The following is a 16,389-nucleotide window of genomic DNA, read 5'->3' as shown; positions in this document are numbered from 1 at the left end:
CCGGGTCCGGAATAATGAATTCCGGCCCGGACCCGGCCTGCTGACACCCCTAGGTGACCCCCTGGGAAATCCTCGTGTTGCACCCCTCCCTTTTTTGTTTCGAAATCCAAATTTCCCCTTCGTTCTTTATGCTGTAGTAATTTAGCTCCGTCGGAACGATTGCTTTATATTTTGCTTCTCATCGAAGCATGAAGGCGGATCTGAAGGCGCGAGACAAGTCAGGAACGGTACGGCTGGATCGAAGCCCGGATCGTCGGTCAAAGTTGTCGGCGCAAATGTATAAGCGCAAGCGTGAAGGATCAATTTCAGGATAATTGAGAGTTGCGCGACGAGGGAAAAAAAAAGGTGCAAATCAACAAGAAAAAAATGTAAAAGTAAATAAATAAAAGGATGAGGGGAAATTCTTGAATTGACGCTTAAAATGAATTCGGGTCCAGAAAAGCCACACTGCTTCACAGGACGGGGCAGTTTAAAAGAATAAAGCGAAAGGAACATGGCGGGTGCAATCATACCAGCACTAATGCACCGGATCCCATCAGAACTCCGAAGTTAAGCGTGCTTGGGCGAGAGTAGTACTAGGATGGGTGACCCCCTGGGAAGTCCTCGTGTTGCACCCCTCCCTTTTTTGTTTCGAAATCCAAATTTCCCCTTCGTTCTTTATGCTGTAGTAATTTAGCTCCGTCGGAACGATTGCTTTATATTTTGCTTCTTATCGAAGCATTAAGGCGGATCTGAAGGCGCGAGACAAGTCAGGAACGGTACGGCTGGATCGAAGCCCGGATCGTCGGTCAAAGTTGTCGGCGCAAATGTATAAGCGCAAGCGTGAAGGATCAATTTCAGGATAACTGAGAGTTGTGCGACGAGGGAAAAAAAAAGGTGCAAATCAACAAGAAAAAAATATAAAAGTAAATAAATAAAAGGATGAGAGGAAATTCATGAATTGACGCTTAGAATGAATTCGGGTCCAGAAAAGCCAAACTGCTTCACAGGACGTGGCAGTTTAAAAGAATAAAGCGAAAGGAACATGGCGGGTGCGATCATACCAGCACTAATGCACCGGATCCCATCAGAACTCTGAAGTTAAGCGTGCTTGGGCGACAGTAGTACTAGGATGGGTGACCCTAGGCCTGTCAACGGGTCGGGTCTAGACCCGGATCCGGATCGGATCGCTGAAATTATTGCGGGTATGGGTAGGGATTTAATTCCGTTACCCGGATCCGGATCCGTTTTTTCAAACAAAAAAACGGGTCGGATACGGAATATAGTATTCCGACCCGTATTAGATCCGGATCCGGATATAAATGATTTAATAATTTAAAATATATATATATTATCAATATAATTTGATTAGGATGATGTATTTGAGTAAAATCAATTTGATTTATTTTCTTATTTGGTTTTTTCTTTGCATTAGTTAGAAATTAGTTTACAAATATATCTTTTTCTCTTTTTTGTCAGAAATTATAAATTTTGGCAAATTTGTTCGGGTAGACCCGACCCGGATCCGAGACTCGCCGGGTCCGGATCCGGAACACAGAATAAAAGGCCCGTCGGGTAAACGGGTCGGATCCGGGTCCGGAATAATGAATTCCGGCCCGGACCCGGCCCGCTGACACCCTAGGTGACCCCCTGGGAACTCCTCGTGTTGCACCCCTCCCTTTTTTGTTTCGAAATCCAAATTTCCCCTTCGTTCTTTATGCTGTAGTAACTTAGCTCCGTCGGAACGATTGCTTTATATTTTGCTTCTCATCGAAGCATGAAGGCGGATCTGAAGGCGCGAGACAAGTCAGGAACGGTACGGCTGGATCGAAGCCCGGATCGTCGGTCAAAGTTGTCGGCGCAAATGTATAAGCGCAAGCGTGAAGGATCAATTTCAGGATAATTGAGAGTTGTGCGACGAGGGAAAAAAAAAGGTGCAAATCAACAAGAAAAAAATATAAAAGTAAATAAATAAAAGGATGAGAGGAAATTCATGAATTGACGCTTAGAATGAATTCGGGTCCTGAAAAGCCAAACTGCTTCACAGGACGTGGCAGTTTAAAAGAATAAAGCGAAAGGAACATGGCGGGTGCGATCATACCAGCACTAATGCACCGGATCCCATCAGAACTCCGAAGTTAAGCGTGCTTGGGCGAGAGTAGTACTAGGATGTGTGACCCCCTGGGAAGTCCTCGTGTTGCACCCCACACTTTTTTGTTTCGAAATCCAAATTTCCCCTTCGTTCTTTATGCTGTAGTAATTTAGCTCCGTTGGAACGATTGCTTTATATTTTGCTTCTTATCGAAGCATGAAGGCGGATCTGAAGGCGCGAGACAAGTCAGGAACGGTACGGCTGGATCGAAGCCCGGATCGTCGGTCAAAGTTGTCGACACAAATGTATAAGCGCAAGCGTGAAGGATCAATTTCAGGATAACTGAGAGTTGTGCGACGAGGGAAAAAAAAAGGTGCAAATCAACAAGAAAAAAATATAAAAGTAAATAAATAAAAGGATGAGAGGAAATTCATGAATTGACGCTTAGAATGAATTCGGGTCCAGAAAAGCCAAACTGCTTCACAGGACGTGGCAGTTTAAAAGAATAAAGCGAAAGGAACATGGCGGGTGCGATCATACCAGCACTAATGCACCGGATCCCTTCAGAACTCCGAAGTTAAGCGTGCTTGGGCGACAGTAGTACTAGGATGGGTGACCCTAGGCCTGTCAACGGGTCGGGTCTAGACCCGGATCCGGATCGGATCGCTGAAATTATTGCGAGTATGGGTAGGGATTTAATTCCGTTACCCGAATCCGGATCCGTTTTTTCAAACAAAAAAACGGGTCGGATACGGAATATTGTATTCCGACCCGTATTAGACCCGGATCCGGATATAAATGATTTAATAATTTAAAAAATATAAATATTATCAATATAATTTGATTAGGATGATGTATTTGAGTAAAATCAATTTGATTTATTTTCTTATTTGGTTTTTTCTTTGCATTAGTTAGAAATTAGTTTACAAATATATCTTTTTCTCTTTTTTGTTAGAAATTATAAATTTTGGCAAATTTGTTCGGGTAGACCCGACCCGGATCCGAGACTCGCCGGGTCCGGAACACAGAATAAAAGGCCCGTCGGGTAAACGGATCGGATCCGGGTCCGGAATAATGATTTCCGGCCCGGACCCGGCCCGCTGACACCCCTAGGTGACCCCCTGGGAAATCCCCGTGTTGCACCCCTCCCTTTTTTGTTTCGAAATCCAAATTTCCCCTTCGTTCTTTATGCTGTAGTAATTTAGCTCCGTCGGAACGATTGCTTTATATTTTGCTTCTCATCGAAGCATGAAGGCGGATCTGAAGGCGCGAGACAAGTCAGGAACGGTACGGCTGGATCGAAGCCCGGATCGTCGGTCAAAGTTGTCGGCGCAAATGTATAAGCGCAAGCGTGAAGGATCAATTTCAGGATAATTGAGAGTTGCGCGACGAGGGAAAAAAAAAGGTGCAAATCAACAAGAAAAAAATGTAAAAGTAAATAAATAAAAGGATGAGGGGAAATTCTTGAATTGACGCTTAAAATGAATTCGGGTCCAGAAAAGCCACACTGCTTCACAGGACGGGGCAGTTTAAAAGAATAAAGCGAAAAGAACATGGCGGGTGCGATCATACCAGCACTAATGCACCGGATCCCATCAGAACTCCGAAGTTAAGCGTGCTTGGGCGAGAGTAGTACTAGGATGGGTGACCCCCTGGGAAGTCCTCGTGTTGCACCCCTCCCTTTTTTGTTTCGAAATCCAAATTTCCCCTTCGTTCTTGATGCTGTAGTAATTTAGCTCCGTCGGAACGATTGCTTTATATTTTGCTTCTTATCGAAGCATGAAGGCGGATCTGAAGGCGCGAGACAAGTCAGGAACGGTACGGCTGGATCGAAGCCCGGATCGTCGGTCAAAGTTGTCGGCGTAAATGTATAAGCGCAAGCGTGAAGGATCAATTTCGGGATAACTGAGAGTTGTGCGACGAGGGAAAAAAAAAGGTGCAAATCAACAAGAAAAAAATATAAAAGTAAATAAATAAAAGGATGAGAGGAAATTCATGAATTGACGCTTAGAATGAATTCGGGTCCAGAAAAGCCAAACTGCTTCACAGGGCGTGGCAGTTTAAAAGAATAAAACGAAAGGAACATGGCGGGTGCGATCATACCAGCACTAATGCCCCGGATCCCATCAGAACTCTGAAGTTAAGCGTGCTTGGGCGACAGTAGTACTAGGATGGGTGACCCTAGGCCTGTCAACGGGTCGGGTCTAGACCCGGATCCGGATCGGATCGCTGAAATTATTGCGGGTATGGGTAGGGATTTAATTCCGTTACCCGGATCCGGATCCGTTTTTTCAAACAAAAAAACGGGTCGGATACGGAATATAGTATTCCGACCCGTATTAGATCCGGATCCGGATATAAATGATTTAATAATTTAAAAAATATATATATTATCAATATAATTTGATTAGGATGATGTATTTGAGTAAAATCAATTTGATTTATTTTCTTATTTGGTTTTTTCTTTGCATTAGTTAGAAATTAGTTTACAAATATATCTTTTTCTCTTTTTTGTCAGAAATTATAAATTTTGGCAAATTTGTTCGGGTAGACCCGACCCGGATCCGAGACTCGCCGGGTCCGGATCCGGAACACAGAATAAAAGGCCCGTCGGGTAAACGGGTCGGATCCGGGTCCGGAATAATGAATTCCGGCCCGGACCCGGCCCGCTGACACCCTAGGTGACCCCCTGGGAACTCCTCGTGTTGCACCCCTCCCTTTTTTGTTTCGAAATCCAAATTTCCCCTTCGTTCTTTATGCTGTAGTAACTTAGCTCCGTCGGAACGATTGCTTTATATTTTGCTTCTCATCGAAGCATGAAGGCGGATCTGAAGGCGCGAGACAAGTCAGGAACGGTACGGCTGGATCGAAGCCCGGATCGTCGGTCAAAGTTGTCGGCGCAAATGTATAAGCGCAAGCGTGAAGGATCAATTTCAGGATAATTGAGAGTTGTGCGACGAGGGAAAAAAAAAGGTGCAAATCAACAAGAAAAAAATATAAAAGTAAATAAATAAAAGGATGAGAGGAAATTCATGAATTGACGCTTAGAATGAATTCGGGTCCTGAAAAGCCAAACTGCTTCACAGGACGTGGCAGTTTAAAAGAATAAAGCGAAAGGAACATGGCGGGTGCGATCATACCAGCACTAATGCACCGGATCCCATCAGAACTCCGAAGTTAAGCGTGCTTGGGCGACAGTAGTACTAGGATGGGTGACCCCCTGGGAAGTCCTCGTGTTGCACCCCACACTTTTTTGTTTCGAAATCCAAATTTCCCCTTCGTTCTTTATGCTGTAGTAATTTAGCTCCGTCGGAACGATTGCTTTATATTTTGCTTCTTATCGAAGCATGAAGGCGGATCTGAAGGCGCGAGACAAGTCAGGAACGGTACGGCTGGATCGAAGCCCGGATCGTCGGTCAAAGTTGTCGGCGCAAATGTATAAGCGCAAGCGTGAAGGATCAATTTCAGGATAACTGAGAGTTGTGCGACGAGGGAAAAAAAAAGGTGCAAATCAACAAGAAAAAAATATAAAAGTAAATAAATAAAAGGATGAGAGGAAATTCATGAATTGACGCTTAGAATGAATTCGGGTCCAGAAAAGCCAAACTGCTTCACAGGACGTGGCAGTTTAAAAGAATAAAGCGAAAGGAACATGGCGGGTGCGATCATACCAGCACTAATGCACCGGATCCCTTCAGAACTCCGAAGTTAAGCGTGCTTGGGCGACAGTAGTACTAGGATGGGTGACCCTAGGCCTGTCAACGGGTCGGGTCTAGACCCGGATCCGGATCGGATCGCTGAAATTATTGCGAGTATGGGTAGGGATTTAATTCCGTTACCCGAATCCGGATCCGTTTTTTCAAACAAAAAAACGGGTCGGATACGGAATATTGTATTCCGACCCGTATTAGACCCGGATCCGGATATAAATGATTTAATAATTTAAAAAATATAAATATTATCAATATAATTTGATTAGGATGATGTATTTGAGTAAAATCAATTTGATTTATTTTCTTATTTGGTTTTTTCTTTGCATTAGTTAGAAATTAGTTTACAAATATATCTTTTTCTCTTTTTTGTTAGAAATTATAAATTTTGGCAAATTTGTTCGGGTAGACCCGACCCGGATCCGAGACTCGCCGGATCCGGAACACAGAATAAAAGGCCCGTCGGGTAAACGGATCGGATCCGGGTCCGGAATAATGATTTCCGGCCCGGACCCGGCCCGCTGACACCCCTAGGTGACCCCCTGGGAAATCCCCGTGTTGCACCCCTCCCTTTTTTGTTTCGAAATCCAAATTTCCCCTTCGTTCTTTATGCTGTAGTAATTTAGCTCCGTCGGAACGATTGCTTTATATTTTGCTTCTCATCGAAGCATGAAGGCGGATCTGAAGGCGCGAGACAAGTCAGGAACGGTACGGCTGGATCGAAGCCCGGATCGTCGGTCAAAGTTGTCGGCGCAAATGTATAAGCGCAAGCGTGAAGGATCAATTTCAGGATAATTGAGAGTTGCGCGACGAGGGAAAAAAAAAGGTGCAAATCAACAAGAAAAAAATGTTAAAGTAAATAAATAAAAGGATGAGGGGAAATTCTTGAATTGACGCTTAAAATGAATTCGGGTCCAGAAAAGCCACACTGCTTCACAGGACGGGGCAGTTTAAAAGAATAAAGCGAAAAGAACATGGCGGGTGCGATCATACCAGCACTAATGCACCGGATCCCATCAGAACTCCGAAGTTAAGCGTGCTTGGGCGAGAGTAGTACTAGGATGGGTGACCCCCTGGGAAGTCCTCGTGTTGCACCCCTCCCTTTTTTGTTTCGAAATCCAAATTTCCCCTTCGTTCTTGATGCTGTAGTAATTTAGCTCCGTCGGAACGATTGCTTTATATTTTGCTTCTTATCGAAGCATGAAGGCGGATCTGAAGGCGCGAGACAAGTCAGGAACGGTACGGCTGGATCGAAGCCCGGATCGTCGGTCAAAGTTGTCGGCGCAAATGTATAAGCGCAAGCGTGAAGGATCAATTTCGGGATAACTGAGAGTTGTGCGACGAGGGAAAAAAAAAGGTGCAAATCAACAAGAAAAAAATATAAAAGTAAATAAATAAAAGGATGAGAGGAAATTCATGAATTGACGCTTAGAATGAATTCGGGTCCAGAAAAGCCAAACTGCTTCACAGGGCGTGGCAGTTTAAAAGAATAAAACGAAAGGAACATGGCGGGTGCGATCATACCAGCACTAATGCCCCGGATCCCATCAGAACTCTGAAGTTAAGCGTGCTTGGGCGACAGTAGTACTAGGATGGGTGACCCTAGGCCTGTCAACGGGTCGGGTCTAGACCCGGATCCGGATCGGATCGCTGAAATTATTGCGGGTATGGGTAGGGATTTAATTCCGTTACCCGGATCCGGATCCGTTTTTTCAAACAAAAAAACGGGGCGGATACGGAATATAGTATTCCGACCCGTATTAGATCCGGATCCGGATATAAATGATTTAATAATTTAAAAAATATATATATTATCAATATAATTTGATTAGGATGATGTATTTGAGTAAAATCAATTTGATTTATTTTCTTATTTGGTTTTTTCTTTGCATTAGTTAGAAATTAGTTTACAAATATATCTTTTTCTCTTTTTTGTCAGAAATTATAAATTTTGGCAAATTTGTTCGGGTAGACCCGACCCGGATCCGAGACTCGCCGGGTCCGGAATAATGAATTCCGGCCCGGACCCGGCCCGCTGACACCCTAGGTGACCCCCTGGGAACTCCTCGTGTTGCACCCCTCCCTTTTTTGTTTCGAAATCCAAATTTCCCCTTCGTTCTTTATGCTGTAGTAACTTAGCTCCGTCGGAACGATTGCTTTATATTTTGCTTCTCATCGAAGCATGAAGGCGGATCTGAAGGCGCGAGACAAGTCAGGAACGGTACGGCTGGATCGAATCCCGGATCGTCGGTCAAAGTTGTCGGCGCAAATGTATAAGCGCAAGCGTGAAGGATCAATTTCAGGATAATTGAGAGTTGTGCGACGAGGGAAAAAAAAAGGTGCAAATCAACAAGAAAAAAATATAAAAGTAAATAAATAAAAGGATGAGAGGAAATTCATGAATTGACGCTTAGAATGAATTCGGGTCCTGAAAAGCCAAACTGCTTCACAGGACGTGGCAGTTTAAAAGAATAAAGCGAAAGGAACATGGCGGGTGCGATCATACCAGCACTAATGCACCGGATCCCATCAGAACTCCGAAGTTAAGCGTGCTTGGGCGACAGTAGTACTAGGATGGGTGACCCTAGGCCTGTCAACGGGTCGGGTCTAGACCCGGATCCGGATCGGATCGCTGAAATTATTGCGGGTATGGGTAGGGATTTAATTCCGTTACCCGGATCCGGATCCGTTTTTTCAAACAAAAAAACGGGTCGGATACGGAATATAGTATTCCGACCCGTATTAGACCCGGATCCGGATATAAATGATTTAATAATTTAAAAAATATAAATATTATCAATATAATTTGATTAGGATGATATATTTGAGTAAAATCAATTTGATTTATTTTCTTATTTGGTTTTTTCTTTGCATTAGTTAGAAATTAGTTTACAAATATATCTTTTTCTCTTTTTTGTCAGAAATTATAAATTTTGGCAAATTTGTTCGGGTAGACCCGACCCGGATCCGAGACTCGCCGGGTCCGGATCCGGAACATAGAATAAAAGGCCCGTCGGGTAAACGGGTCGGATCCGGGTCCGGCATAGTAATTCGGGTCCGGGTCCGGAATAATGAATTCCGGCCCGGACCCGGCCCGCTGACACCCCTAGGTGACCCCTTGGGAAATCCTCGTGTTGCACCCCTCCCTTTTTTGTTTCGAAATCCAAATTTCCCCTTCGTTCTTTATGCTGTAGTAATTTAGCTCCGTCGGACCGATTGCTTTATATTTTGCTTCTCATCGAAGCATGAAGGCGGATCTGAAGGCGCGAGACAAGTCAGGAACGGTACGGCTGGATCGAAGCCCGGATCGTCGGTCAAAGTTGTCGGCGCAAATGTATAAGCGCAAGCGTGAAGGATCAATTTCAGGATAATTGAGAGTTGCGCGACGAGGCAAAAAAAAAAGGTGCAAATCAACAAGAAAAAAATGTAAAAGTAAATAAATAAAAGGATGAGGGGAAATTCTTGAATTGACGCTTAAAATGAATTCGGGTCCAGAAAAGCCACACTGCTTCACAGGACGGGGCAGTTTAAAAGAATAAAGCGAAAGGAACATGGCGGGTGCGATCATACCAGCACTAATGCACCGGATCCCATCAGAACTCCGAAGTTAAGCGTGCTTGGGCTAGAGTAGTACTAGGATGGGTGACCCCCTGGGAAGTCCTCGTGTTGCACCCCTCCCTTTTTTGTTTCGAAATCCAAATTTCCCCTTCGTTCTTTTTGCTGTAGTAATTTAGCTCCGTCGGAACGATTGCTTTATATTTTGCTTCTTATCGAAGCATGAAAGCGGATCTGAAGGCGCGAGACAAGTCAGGAACGGTACGGCTGGATCGAAGCCCGGATCGTCGGTCAAAGTTGTCGGCGCAAATGTATAAGCGCAAGCGTGAAGGATCAATTTCAGGATAATTGAGAGTTGTGCGACGAGGGAAAAAAAAAGGTGCAAATCAACAAGAAAAAAATATAAAAGTAAATAAATAAAAGGATGAGAGGAAATTCATGAATTGACGCTTAGAATGAATTCGGGTCCTGAAAAGCCAAACTGCTTCACAGGACGTGGCAGTTTAAAAGAATAAAGCGAAAGGAACATGGCGGGTGCGATCATACCAGCACTAATGCACCGGATCCCATCAGAACTCCGAAGTTAAGCGTGCTTGGGCGACAGTAGTACTAGGATGGGTGACCCTAGGCCTGTCAACGGGTCGGGTCTAGACCCGGATCCGGATCGGATCGCTGAAATTATTGCGGGTATGGGTAGGGATTTAATTCCGTTACCCGGATCCGAATCCGTTTTTTCAAACAAAAAAACGGGTCGGATGCGGAATATAGTATTCCGACCCGTATTAGACCCGGATCCGGATATAAATGATTTAATAATTTAAAAAATATAAATATTATCAATATAATTTGATTAGGATGATGTATTTGAGTAAAATCAATTTGATTTATTTTCTTATTTGGTTTTTTCTTTGCATTAGTTAGAAATTAGTTTACAAATATATCTTTTTCTCTTTTTTGTCAGAAATTATAAATTTTGGCAAATTTGTTCGGGTAGACCCGACCCGGATCCGAGACTCGCCGGATCCGGATCCGGAACACAGAATAAAAGGCCCGTCGGGTAAACGGGTCGGATCCGGGTCCGGCATAGTAATTCGGGTCCGGGTCCGGAATAATGAATTCCGGCCCGGACCCGGCCCGCTGACACCCCTAGGTGACCCCCTGGGAAATCCTCGTGTTGCACCCCTCCCTTTTTTGTTTCGAAATCCAAATTTCCCCTTCGTTCTTTATGCTGTAGTAATTTAGCTCCGTCGGAACGATTGCTTTATATTTTGCTTCTCATCGAAGCATGAAGGCGGATCTGAAGGCGCGAGACAAGTCAGGAACGGTACGGCTGGATCGAAGCCCGGATCGTCGGTCAAAGTTGTCGGCGCAAATGTATAAGCGCAAGCGTGAAGGATCAATTTCAGGATAATTGAGAGTTGCGCGACGAGGGAAAAAAAAAAAGGTGCAAATCAACAAGAAAAAAATGTAAAAGTAAATAAATAAAAGGATGAGGGGAAATTCTTGAATTGACGCTTAAAATGAATTCGGGTCCAGAAAAGCCACACTGCTTCACAGGACGGGGCAGTTTAAAAGAATAAAGCGAAAGGAACATGGCGGGTGCGATCATACCAGCACTAATGCACCGGATCCCATCAGAACTCCGAAGTTAAGCGTGCTTGGGCGAGAGTAGTACTAGGATGGGTGACCCCCTGGGAAGTCCTCGTGTTGCACCCCTCCCTTTTTTGTTTCGAAATCCAAATTTCCCCTTCGTTCTTTTTGCTGTAGTAATTTAGCTCCGTCGGAACGATTGCTTTATATTTTGCTTCTTATCGAAGCATGAAAGCGGATCTGAAGGCGCGAGACAAGTCAGGAACGGTACGGCTGGATCGAAGCCCGGATCGTCGGTCAAAGTTGTCGGCGCAAATGTATAAGCGCAAGCGTGAAGGATCAATTTCAGGATAATTGAGAGTTGTGCGACGAGGGAAAAAAAAGGTGCAAATCAACAAGAAAAAAATATAAAAGTAAATAAATAAAAGGATGAGAGGAAATTCATGAATTGACGCTTAGAATGAATTCGGGTCCTGAAAAGCCAAACTGCTTCACAGGACGTGGCAGTTTAAAAGAATAAAGCGAAAGGAACATGGCGGGTGCGATCATACCAGCACTAATGCACCGGATCCCATCAGAACTCCGAAGTTAAGCGTGCTTGGGCGACAGTAGTACTAGGATGGGTGACCCTAGGCCTGTCAACGGGTCGGGTCTAGACCCGGATCCGGATCGGATCGCTGAAATTATTGCGGGTATGGGTAGGGATTTAATTCCGTTACCCGGATCCGAATCCGTTTTTTCAAACAAAAAAACGGGTCGGATGCGGAATATAGTATTCCGACCCGTATTAGACCCGGATCCGGATATAAATGATTTAATAATTTAAAAAATATAAATATTATCAATATAATTTGATTAGGATGATGTATTTGAGTAAAATCAATTTGATTTATTTTCTTATTTGGTTTTTTCTTTGCATTAGTTAGAAATTAGTTTACAAATATATCTTTTTCTCTTTTTTGTCAGAAATTATAAATTTTGGCAAATTTGTTCGGGTAGACCCGACCCGGATCCGAGACTCGCCGGATCCGGATCCGGAACACAGAATAAAAGGCCCGTCGGGTAAACGGGTCGGATCCGGGTCCGGCATAGTAATTCGGGTCCGGGTCCGGAATAATGAATTCCGGCCCGGACCCGGCCCGCTGACACCCCTAGGTGACCCCCTGGGAAATCCTCGTGTTGCACCCCTCCCTTTTTTGTGTCGAAATCCAAATTTCCCCTTCGTTCTTTATGCTGTAGTAATTTAGCTCCGTCGGAACGATTGCTTTATATTTTGCTTCTCATCGAAGCATGAAGGCGGATCTGAAGGCGCGAGACAAGTCAGGAACGGTACGGCTGGATCGAAGCCCGGATCGTCGGTCAAAGTTGTCGGCGCAAATGTATAAGCGCAAGCGTGAAAGATCAATTTCAGGATAATTGAGAGTTGCGCGACGAGGGAAAAAAAAAAAGGTGCAAATGAAATTCATGAATTGACGCTTAGAATGAATTCGGGTCCTGAAAAGCCAAACTGCTTCACAGGACGTGGCAGTTTAAAAGAATAAAGCGAAAGGAACATGGCGGGTGCGATCATACCAGCACTAATGCACCGGATCCCATCAGAACTCCGAAGTTAAGCGTGCTTGGGCGACAGTAGTACTAGGATGGGTGACCCTAGGCCTGTCAACGGGTCGGGTCTAGACCCGGATCCGGATCGGATCGCTGAAATTATTGCGGGTATGGGTAGGGATTTAATTCCGTTACCCGGATCCGAATCCGTTTTTTCAAACAAAAAAACGGGTCGGATGCGGAATATAGTATTCCGACCCGTATTAGACCCGGATCCGGATATAAATGATTTAATAATTTAAAAAATATAAATATTATCAATATAATTTGATTAGGATGATGTATTTGAGTAAAATCAATTTGATTTATTTTCTTATTTGGTTTTTTCTTTGCATTAGTTAGAAATTAGTTTACAAATATATCTTTTTCTCTTTTTTGTCAGAAATAATAAATTTTGGCAAATTTGTTCGGGTAGACCCGACCCGGATCCGAGACTCGCCGGATCCGGATCCGGAACACAGAATAAAAGGCCCGTCGGGTAAACGGGTCGGATCCGGGTCCGGCATAGTAATTCGGGTCCGGGTCCGGAATAATGAATTCCGGCCCGGACCCGGCCCGCTGACACCCCTAGGTGACCCCCTGGGAAATCCTCGTGTTGCACCCCTCCCTTTTTTGTTTCGAAATCCAAATTTCCCCTTCGTTCTTTATGCTGTAGTAATTTAGCTCCGTCGGAACGATTGCTTTATATTTTGCTTCTCATCGAAGCATGAAGGCGGATCTGAAGGCGCGAGACAAGTCAGGAACGGTACGGCTGGATCGAAGCCCGGATCGTCGGTCAAAGTTGTCGGCGCAAATGTATAAGCGCAAGCGTGAAGGATCAATTTCAGGATAATTGAGAGTTGCGCGACGAGGGAAAAAAAAAAAGGTGCAAATCAACAAGAAAAAAATGTAAAAGTAAATAAATAAAAGGATGAGGGGAAATTCTTGAATTGACGCTTAAAATGAATTCGGGTCCAGAAAAGCCACACTGCTTCACAGGACGGGGCAGTTTAAAAGAATAAAGCGAAAGGAACATGGCGGGTGCGATCATACCAGCACTAATGCACCGGATCCCATCAGAACTCCGAAGTTAAGCGTGCTTGGGCGAGAGTAGTACTAGGATGGGTGACCCCCTGGGAAGTCCTCGTGTTGCACCCCTCCCTTTTTTGTTTCGAAATCCAAATTTCCCCTTCGTTCTTTATGCTGTAGTAATTTAGCTCCGTCGGAACGATTGCTTTATATTTTGCTTCTTATCGAAGCATGAAAGCGGATCTGAAGGCGCGAGACAAGTCAGGAACGGTACGGCTGGATCGAAGCCCGGATCGTCGGTCAAAGTTGTCGGCGCAAATGTATAAGCGCAAGCGTGAAGGATCAATTTCAGGATAATTGAGAGTTGTGCGACGAGGGAAAAAAAAAGGTGCAAATCAACAAGAAAAAAATATAAAAGTAAATAAATAAAAGGATGAGAGGAAATTCATGAATTGACGCTTAGAATGAATTCGGGTCCTGAAAAGCCAAACTGCTTCACAGGACGTGGCAGTTTAAAAGAATAAAGCGAAAGGAACATGGCGGGTGCGATCATACCAGCACTAATGCACCGGATCCCATCAGAACTCCGAAGTTAAGCGTGCTTGGGCGACAGTAGTACTAGGATGGGTGACCCTAGGCCTGTCAACGGGTCGGGTCTAGACCCGGATCCGGATCGGATCGCTGAAATTATTGCGGGTATGGGTAGGGATTTAATTCCGTTACCCGGATCCGGATCCGTTTTTTCAAACAAAAAAACGGGTCGGATACGGAATATAGTATTCCGACCCGTATTAGACCCGGATCCGGATACAAATGATTTAATAATTTAAAAAATATAAATATTATCAATATAATTTGATTAGGATGATGTATTTGAGTAAAATCAATTTGATTTATTTTCTTATTTGGTTTTTTCTTTGCATTAGTTAGAAATTAGTTTACAAATATATCTTTTTCTCTTTTTTGTCAGAAATTATAAATTTTGGCAAATTTGTTCGGGTAGACCCGACCCGGATCCGAGACTCGCCGGGTCCGGATCCGGAACACAGAATAAAAGGCCCGTCGGGTAAACGGGTCGGATCCGGGTCCGACATAGTAATTCGGGTCCGGGTCCGGAATAATGAATTCCGGCCCGGACCCGGCCCGCTGACACCCCTAGGTGACCCCCTGGGAAATCCTCGTGTTGCACCCCTCCCTTTTTTGTTTCGAAATCCAAATTTCCCCTTCGTTCTTTATGCTGTAGTAATTTAGCTCCGTCGGAACGATTGCTTTATATTTTGCTTCTCATCGAAGCATGAAGGCGGATCTGAAGGCGCGAGACAAGTCAGGAACGGTACGGCTGGATCGAAGCCCGGATCGTCGGTCAAAGTTGTCGGCGCAAATGTATAAGCGCAAGCGTGAAGGATCAATTTCAGGATAATTGAGAGTTGCGCGACGAGGGAAAAAAAAAGGTGCAAATCAACAAGAAAAAAATGTAAAAGTAAATAAATAAAAGGATGAGGGGAAATTCTTGAATTGACGCTTAAAATGAATTCGGGTCCAGAAAAGCCACACTGCTTCACAGGACGGGGCAGTTTAAAAGAATAAAGCGAAAGGAACATGGCGGGTGCAATCATACCAGCACTAATGCACCGGATCCCATCAGAACTCCGAAGTTAAGCGTGCTTGGGCGAGAGTAGTACTAGGATGGGTGACCCCCTGGGAAGTCCTCGTGTTGCACCCCTCCCTTTTTTGTTTCGAAATCCAAATTTCCCCTTCGTTCTTTATGCTGTAGTAATTTAGCTCCGTCGGAACGATTGCTTTATATTTTGCTTCTTATCGAAGCATGAAGGCGGATCTGAAGGCGCGAGACAAGTCAGGAACGGTACGGCTGGATCGAAGCCCGGATCGTCGGTCAAAGTTGTCGGCGCAAATGTATAAGCGCAAGCGTGAAGGATCAATTTCAGGATAACTGAGAGTTGTGCGACGAGGGAAAAAAAAAGGTGCAAATCAACAAGAAAAAAATATAAAAGTAAATAAATAAAAGGATGAGAGGAAATTCATGAATTGACGCTTAGAATGAATTCGGGTCCAGAAAAGCCAAACTGCTTCACAGGACGTGGCAGTTTAAAAGAATAAAGCGAAAGGAACATGGCGGGTGCGATCATACCAGCACTAATGCACCGGATCCCTTCAGAACTCCGAAGTTAAGCGTGCTTGGGCGACAGTAGTACTAGGATGGGTGACCCTAGGCCTGTCAACGGGTCGGGCCTAGACCCGGATCCGGATCGGATCGCTGAAATTATTGCGAGTATGGGTAGGGATTTAATTCCGTTACCCGAATCCGGATCCGTTTTTTCAAACAAAAAAACGGGTCGGATACGGAATATTGTATTCCGACCCGTATTAGACCCGGATCCGGATATAAATGATTTAATAATTTAAAAAATATAAATATTATCAATATAATTTGATTAGGATGATGTATTTGAGTAAAATCAATTTGATTTATTTTCTTATTTGGTTTTTTCTTTGCATTAGTTAGAAATTAGTTTACAAATATATATTTTTCTCTTTTTTGTTAGAAATTATAAATTTTGGCAAATTTGTTCGGGTAGACCCGACCCGGATCCGAGACTCGCCGGGTCCGGAACACAGAATAAAAGGCCCGTCGGGTAAACGGATCGGATCCGGGTCCGGAATAATGATTTCCGGCCCGGACCCGGCCCGCTGACACCCCTAGGTGACCCCCTGGGAAATCCTCGTGTTGCACCCCTCCCTTTTTTGTTTCGAAATCCAAATTTCCCCTTCGTTCTTTATGCTGTAGTAATTTAGCTCCGTCGGAACGATTGCTTTATATTTTGCTTCTCA

At 44.2% G+C, this 16,389-nt stretch overlaps 9 non-coding genes and 11 pseudogenes across 9 annotated transcripts; all 20 read left to right on the top strand.

Annotated features, from left to right (window-relative positions):
- Nucleotides 1-498: 498 nt before the first annotated feature.
- On the top strand, nucleotides 499-617 carry LOC140017517 (5S ribosomal RNA). Its single transcript, XR_011823826.1, has one exon. It is a non-coding gene; the product is annotated as a 5S ribosomal RNA (ribosomal RNA).
- Nucleotides 618-1,029: 412 nt separating this feature from the next.
- Nucleotides 1,030-1,147, top strand: LOC140019980 (5S ribosomal RNA; annotated as a pseudogene).
- Nucleotides 1,148-2,066: 919 nt separating this feature from the next.
- On the top strand, nucleotides 2,067-2,185 carry LOC140017967 (5S ribosomal RNA). The gene has a single exon (XR_011824272.1). It is a non-coding gene; the product is annotated as a 5S ribosomal RNA (ribosomal RNA).
- A 412-nt stretch (nucleotides 2,186-2,597) lies between these two features.
- On the top strand, nucleotides 2,598-2,715 carry LOC140019994 (5S ribosomal RNA; annotated as a pseudogene).
- Nucleotides 2,716-3,629: 914 nt separating this feature from the next.
- Nucleotides 3,630-3,748, top strand: LOC140017925 (5S ribosomal RNA). The gene has a single exon (XR_011824230.1). It is a non-coding gene; the product is annotated as a 5S ribosomal RNA (ribosomal RNA).
- Nucleotides 3,749-4,160: 412 nt separating this feature from the next.
- On the top strand, nucleotides 4,161-4,278 carry LOC140020648 (5S ribosomal RNA; annotated as a pseudogene).
- Nucleotides 4,279-5,197: 919 nt separating this feature from the next.
- LOC140017996 (5S ribosomal RNA) lies at nucleotides 5,198-5,316 on the top strand. Its single transcript, XR_011824300.1, has one exon. It is a non-coding gene; the product is annotated as a 5S ribosomal RNA (ribosomal RNA).
- Nucleotides 5,317-5,728: 412 nt separating this feature from the next.
- LOC140019993 (5S ribosomal RNA) lies at nucleotides 5,729-5,846 on the top strand (annotated as a pseudogene).
- Nucleotides 5,847-6,760: 914 nt separating this feature from the next.
- On the top strand, nucleotides 6,761-6,879 carry LOC140017913 (5S ribosomal RNA). Its single transcript, XR_011824219.1, has one exon. It is a non-coding gene; the product is annotated as a 5S ribosomal RNA (ribosomal RNA).
- Nucleotides 6,880-7,291: 412 nt separating this feature from the next.
- On the top strand, nucleotides 7,292-7,409 carry LOC140020647 (5S ribosomal RNA; annotated as a pseudogene).
- Nucleotides 7,410-8,273: 864 nt separating this feature from the next.
- On the top strand, nucleotides 8,274-8,391 carry LOC140018656 (5S ribosomal RNA; annotated as a pseudogene).
- A 946-nt stretch (nucleotides 8,392-9,337) lies between these two features.
- Nucleotides 9,338-9,456, top strand: LOC140017824 (5S ribosomal RNA). The gene has a single exon (XR_011824130.1). It is a non-coding gene; the product is annotated as a 5S ribosomal RNA (ribosomal RNA).
- A 412-nt stretch (nucleotides 9,457-9,868) lies between these two features.
- LOC140018655 (5S ribosomal RNA) lies at nucleotides 9,869-9,986 on the top strand (annotated as a pseudogene).
- Nucleotides 9,987-10,933: 947 nt separating this feature from the next.
- LOC140017902 (5S ribosomal RNA) lies at nucleotides 10,934-11,052 on the top strand. Its single transcript, XR_011824208.1, has one exon. It is a non-coding gene; the product is annotated as a 5S ribosomal RNA (ribosomal RNA).
- A 411-nt stretch (nucleotides 11,053-11,463) lies between these two features.
- LOC140018654 (5S ribosomal RNA) lies at nucleotides 11,464-11,581 on the top strand (annotated as a pseudogene).
- Nucleotides 11,582-12,484: 903 nt separating this feature from the next.
- LOC140018653 (5S ribosomal RNA) lies at nucleotides 12,485-12,602 on the top strand (annotated as a pseudogene).
- A 947-nt stretch (nucleotides 12,603-13,549) lies between these two features.
- LOC140017891 (5S ribosomal RNA) lies at nucleotides 13,550-13,668 on the top strand. The gene has a single exon (XR_011824197.1). It is a non-coding gene; the product is annotated as a 5S ribosomal RNA (ribosomal RNA).
- A 412-nt stretch (nucleotides 13,669-14,080) lies between these two features.
- LOC140018652 (5S ribosomal RNA) lies at nucleotides 14,081-14,198 on the top strand (annotated as a pseudogene).
- Nucleotides 14,199-15,143: 945 nt separating this feature from the next.
- LOC140017516 (5S ribosomal RNA) lies at nucleotides 15,144-15,262 on the top strand. Its single transcript, XR_011823825.1, has one exon. It is a non-coding gene; the product is annotated as a 5S ribosomal RNA (ribosomal RNA).
- A 412-nt stretch (nucleotides 15,263-15,674) lies between these two features.
- LOC140019264 (5S ribosomal RNA) lies at nucleotides 15,675-15,792 on the top strand (annotated as a pseudogene).
- The last annotated feature ends 597 nt before the right edge of the window (nucleotides 15,793-16,389 follow it).

This window comes from Coffea arabica, chromosome 11c (genome assembly GCF_036785885.1).
Source record: "Coffea arabica cultivar ET-39 chromosome 11c, Coffea Arabica ET-39 HiFi, whole genome shotgun sequence".
In the NCBI taxonomy this organism is placed as follows: Eukaryota; Viridiplantae; Streptophyta; class Magnoliopsida; order Gentianales; family Rubiaceae; genus Coffea; species Coffea arabica.
This window is presented reverse-complemented; position numbering and strand designations above follow the sequence as displayed.